This window comes from Tenrec ecaudatus, chromosome 13 (assembly GCF_050624435.1).
Source record: "Tenrec ecaudatus isolate mTenEca1 chromosome 13, mTenEca1.hap1, whole genome shotgun sequence".
NCBI classification, from domain to species: domain Eukaryota; kingdom Metazoa; phylum Chordata; class Mammalia; order Afrosoricida; family Tenrecidae; genus Tenrec; species Tenrec ecaudatus.
This window is the reverse complement of record NC_134542.1, coordinates 63,470,186-63,475,827: the sequence shown is the minus strand read 5'-3', so window position 1 is coordinate 63,475,827 and position 5,642 is coordinate 63,470,186. Positions and strand designations below refer to the sequence as shown.

Here is a 5,642-nt window from a genome sequence, read left to right as displayed (position 1 = left end):
TCAGAACCTTCCAAAACAGGACTAATGGATTTCTGGAATCGCTTCAGTATCAAAATTAAACTAAGAATATGATTCTAAAGGTGGCTATGATTCCAGATACAAAAATCACTTGACTAGAGGTCCCAATTGTTTGATACACTTGTGAAATCAGGGAGAATAGTTCTCCTGACTCACTTTCAGTATGGTGAACATTCTTATTTTCAAACATTGCAATTCTTATTTCCTGCTCACAGAATGATGTTGCAGGAGCAAAATGTTTTGTGATATTTTAAAGAATGATATGCTGTTGCCCTAACTGAAAACATTCTCATAATGAAACTCCTATGAAGTACCACTTGAAGTAGAAAATTATTGACAATTCTCACTAAGAAGTAGGTAAATATATTTGAGGACATATATATAGAGAGAGGGATGGATATGTAGATAGATTTGGTATAGTTTTAAAGTTTCTAGGAGATGTTCAGTGTCCATGGATTCTATTCAAAGAATCCTATTGAGCCTACTCACTAAATTGAAATTGTTTGTACGATATATTTTTTTACAAATTTATGTCCACTATTTCAGCTAGTGCTAAGTGATGGGCTAAGATTATAATTCCCTCTCAAGGAAAATGTACTGATTATCCCTTTTGATTTATTCTCAGCAATCCTTCAAAGATAAATCGTCGATAAATTGCAGTTATTGAAAACAGTGGATTTGCCTGCGAAATCTGGTATTGCTATGAATGCCTGGTTCAGGATCTTGCTACATGCTAGGCTTGGATGAGAGTTCTTGTTAAGCTGAATTAGTATATGGGTTCTGATAATTGCTACTAAAGTAGGGTGAGTTGTTAAATGTCTAAAGTAAAGCCCAAAGCCAAGGGGGATGACAACATGGATTAAAGGAATGATTGGACTCTTATTCCAGACCGCCGAGATAAATCTTCAAGGTTCCCATCTTTAAACTGTGCCTCCCCGCCCCCTATCTTATTGATGTCGGCAATAAAAAACTTCGCCTGGTCTCAATGTGTTAAACGCTACCGCTGAAAGGGTGTGAGACTGAAGGAAGCCAGTGGTGGGTTGTCAGTGACACATGCACAGCACTGTGAACAATTAATCCTCTTCTCCCTCCCAGCCTTCCCAAGCCCACAGGAAGCGAGAGCTAGCTTTCTTCTCCTTTCAGTTCAGGAGTCAATGCGTTTTGCAGAAAACACTGCCTGCTGGCCACATTGAAGATGGAGTTGAGAATAAGCTAATGGCGCAGCATCACGCGCAAGTCGGTGAAGTGTTGACAGAAGTTGGCAAGGACTGGAGACTGGAGCGACGCACTCTTCAGTGTGGTGGATAATCCTGAACCCAAGGCAAACTGGACAGGACAGTTAAGGATATTACAATACGCTCCTGTCAGAAGCAAAGATAAGCTAGGGCGGTTTCCAAATTATTTTGGAATATTCCCAAGGGCAGATGATAAATCCTGCTTTTACTCTGAGGATGAATGTTCAGTAAATGCCAGCAAAGTCTGTTTAGGGTCTCATGTCTCTCCCACAGAGGGATTCCCTCAGCTCAAGGGAAGTGGCGGCCTCTGTGAAAGTAGGATTGTTTTGTTGTTGTTATTTTGGCGGGGAGGCAGGCGGGGGGAAACGAGGGAGAGGGAGGGGAGAAAGAACACTGCAGTGGCTTATGTGCTGCGGTGACATTAGGCACGATGCTATCGGTATTTTAAGTAACGGCAAAGTCACCGTGGTGGGTGAGATTCAGCAGTGCTTTCACACTAAGACTAGGAAGAAAGACCTGGCCAGCTACTCCCCAAATCAGCCCATGAAAACCTTGTGGTCCATCGTAAGCATTTTACTGTGTCCACTTGAAGACCCCTGGTGGTGTAGTTGTGCTGGGAACGGCAGGGTCCGCACTTTGAAACCACCAGCTGCTCTGTGGGAGAAAACAGACGTTGTCCTCCCATAAAAATGTACAGTCTCGGAACCCCCCAGCGGCAGTTCTACTCTGGCCTATAGGGTCCCTCCCATGAGACATACTCATCTATCTCAAAGGCAGTGAGTTTGGTGTGGGTTTGGTGCCCCCTTTATGTCTTAGGGGTTGAGTCAGGAAGTGGAACTACAGCCAGCCCTGCTTCCAGGCAGCCTTTCAGACAAGCATTTTTGAAGTACCACTAGCATTTCCCCACTGCCATTCTGTTCCCTTAGTTCCGGGTCTGGATTCATTCTGGGTTGCGCTAATGTGAATCTTCAAGCTATTTTGCATACGGATGGCCAGGTGGATGTGCCTAGAACCTACAGATGGCATGGCCCGCCTTTGCTCTAGTCACCTTCCAGTGGTTCCCCCTCTCTGCTGGGAAGCAGGCAGCCTGTTGGGAAGGAGGGGACCCTGGGCCAAGAGTCTGTAGATGGAGCCCTGCGAGAACAACCTGCAACAGTGGAGCCATGATTGTTTCTAATCCTGGTGTTGCCTGAAAGTCACTGTCTGGCTTAAGAAAATCCTTTGGGGCATGAGTGAATTCTTAGACCCTGGCAGCCCTACTTCCTGAATGCTTCTCCACGTCAGATTCAGAGGCTGGTGAGTGTTTGGCATACCTTCTAGCATCTCTACAGGGACTTTCTAAAGATGTCAGAGAACATGCTTCTGAAGGATTTTTTGTTTTTTTCCTGTGGTGTTGGAAAACCTCCTTCGATTTACTCCCGGGAGGAGGTGGAGGTAATTCCCTGCTCTCTTCCTTCTCAATGTGAAAATAAAGCCTCTGGTTACGCCACACTCTCCTCTCCCTGAAATCAGCCCTCTTCCCCTGTAATAACAACAACAACAATAATAATTACAATAACAACAACAGCAGCAGCAATAATAATAAAAATCCCCAGCCAATGTCTTGTCCATTGTGACTTAGAGTGCTTCAGAGTAGGACTGCTCTGCACAGAGTTTTTGATGACTGTGGTTTTTCAGATGATTGCCAGACCTTTCTTCCAAGGTGCATTTCCTCTCTAGGTGGAGTCAAACTGCCAAGCTTTCAGCTAGTCATTGAGCATACAATCGTTTGTGCACCCACGGACGCCGCAGGGATAGCAGGAATGTCAGAGGAGAGGATCCGGCGCTGATGCTTCCTGAGCCACAATGCTCATTGTTGAGAACCTCAGACCTGAGCACATCTTTGGGACCGCATGAACACAGAGGCAGGATGGGAACCAATAATTCTCTCCCAACTGCGGGCTGTCCACTGGCTTTTCCACAGCATTCCCCCCTCCCCGTATCTAGCTCAGGAATAAAGTCACGATTCTTCCTTCTCTAATACTTTCCCACTTTATTTTTATTTATTTGTTTATTTATTTATTTTGTTAAATGACTGTTTTACTGGTGTGTGGGGGTTTTCTGGGAAAACCAGAAAACCTGCTAGATAAATTCTAAAAGAGCTGTAACACTTACTTTCCCACTTTAATAGGTCAAAATCTTCTTTCTATTACTCAACACTCAGGTGACAGAGGTTAGAAATCTGGTGTGGGTGGCCTTTGGAGTGTGGATATTTAAGAGTAGCCATTTCTATAGATGAAGCAAATATGGTCGTGAATATATGCGCCTTCATAAGAGAACAAATCATAGGCTTCCAGAATAGATGTATTCTTGGATTTCCTCCCCCACCCCCATACGTCTCTGAAGATTCCACGACAAATTTACTGTTGAATTATGGCCATCACAGCCGCATAAGGGACAGCAAGGAAAAATGATAGTCTGTCATATATTTCCATGATGTTCCCATGTTATCCGGGGTGATTATCCTGATTCTAGAGGTATATCATATTGACTACTAGCTCCAGCCGTACCCACCGCTGGGCCCCCTGTCACTTCCCCAACTCTGCCGCTGCCTTTGTGGGGGTCTGATGCATGCAGAGGAGAGTGTGAGGGGGAGGTAATGAGAACGATTTCTCAATCTTATTACTGTATTTGTAATGATGTACTTGAAATGCACTGAGGTAACAGCATTGGTAGTTTGGGTTGCAGAGAAAATAATATCATATGTTTAGGTGCCTGTTATGTAGTTCCATAGATCTGATTATTTGCCTTATAAGATTAGGCTTTCTAAAACCATGTTTAAATTATTTGGAAAGGAATTATTCATTCCTTAGTGGAATATATTCGTTAGACAATTTTGATAAGTAGTTAGATAACACAGAGAGAACATGAATGACTCTTATGTGTGTGTATATATGTATATAATTAAAACCATACATATACATTTAAGCAATGGCCTTTTGTCTTGCAAAGCAATACTAATAAGAACACAGAAACAATTACATACAATTTGTCTGTAGTAGGTCCTTTGCCTTGTATTTTTAATCAATGTGGTTATACAAGAGTAAATATAGACCATCATTTTATTTTTTCAAATACTATGTATGTCTTATACCCACACTTACCTATTCCCAGCTCACCTCCAAGATAGGATAGTATTACTTTATCTTTATTGGGTTAATATTTATAAAGCATTTGCAAAGTGTCTGGCATATGGTAACTTTTTAGTAGAATAAATTCATGCAAAAACCAGTTAATTTATAAAAACAAAAATTCTAGCAGTAGTTTTTGGGAAATGCAAATTACTTGGCATTATCAGTAGCTCATAAGTTTAAGTGATTTTAGGATTTACCTCAAATGAATGAAAAATTAAGCCAGATGAATAAGTCATATTTCTACTTACAAATAAATATATTTAATTAAAATTGTTATTCAGGATTATTATAGAAAATCTATACAAATATGCAGGGAGTGAAAAAAAATTCACTTGTTTTAATATCTTGTAGTACTTTCTCCCCAGACTTTTCCCTCCACTCTGTGACTATATATATATATTTTAAAAACCAAATATGTGTGCATGTTTAATTATATGTTTAAATATATCTGTCTTATATGTGTACACATTTAAAATGTACCTTTCAGTGGAGTCTGTTTTCTGTTCATTTGAAGACTAAAATCTCTGTATAAAAGCAGCTTCTTGTTGTCTGGTCACCAAGTGGCAGCACTGAGCTTCATTCGCTCTGGATAATCTGGTCTGCTCTGACAGCCCCTGTGGAGGAGCCCTGGTGTAGAGGTTACCTGTTGGACTGCTAACTGCAAAGTCAGCAGTTTGAACCCACCAGCATGTCTGAGGGAGAAAGACTGGGTTTTCCACTCTTATAAAGAGTGACCGTCTTAGAAACTCACAGTGGCAGCCCCAGCCTGTCCTATAGGGTCACTGTGAGTTGGCATAGACTTGATGGCAGCGAGTTTGATTTTTGGTATAACTCCTAGGAGATAGCTACTGGCTATGCTTATGTTACAGATGCTTATGCTTCTCTGAGTGTTACAAATACTAGGGCAACAATTTATCAGGGCAACAAATACTAGGGTTACAATTTATCAGGGCAACATAGCTGGTGTCTGAATTTGGATCCACTATGTAGGGTGATGCAAACAGTCTGTTCTTGATTGTGAGCTGAAAGGAACCCACCCAGCTGTACTATGGAAGAAAGGCCTGACAATCTGCCTCCATAAAGACTCCAGCCATGACAATCCTATTGAATTGAGCACGGCTCAGTAACACCTGGGGTTGACGTGAGCTGGAATTGATGAGATGGCAGTGCATTTGGTTTTAGGTTTTGGTGCCCTGAACCACTGGATCCTAATAGC

At 41.8% G+C, this 5,642-nt stretch overlaps 1 non-coding gene across 1 annotated transcript; it reads right to left on the bottom strand.

The window, feature by feature from the left end:
* Positions 1–3,344: 3,344 nt before the first annotated feature.
* On the bottom strand, positions 3,345–3,405 carry LOC142425156 (U7 small nuclear RNA). Its single transcript, XR_012779521.1, has one exon. It is a non-coding gene; the product is annotated as a U7 small nuclear RNA (small nuclear RNA).
* Between the last annotated feature and the right edge of the window lie 2,237 nt (positions 3,406–5,642).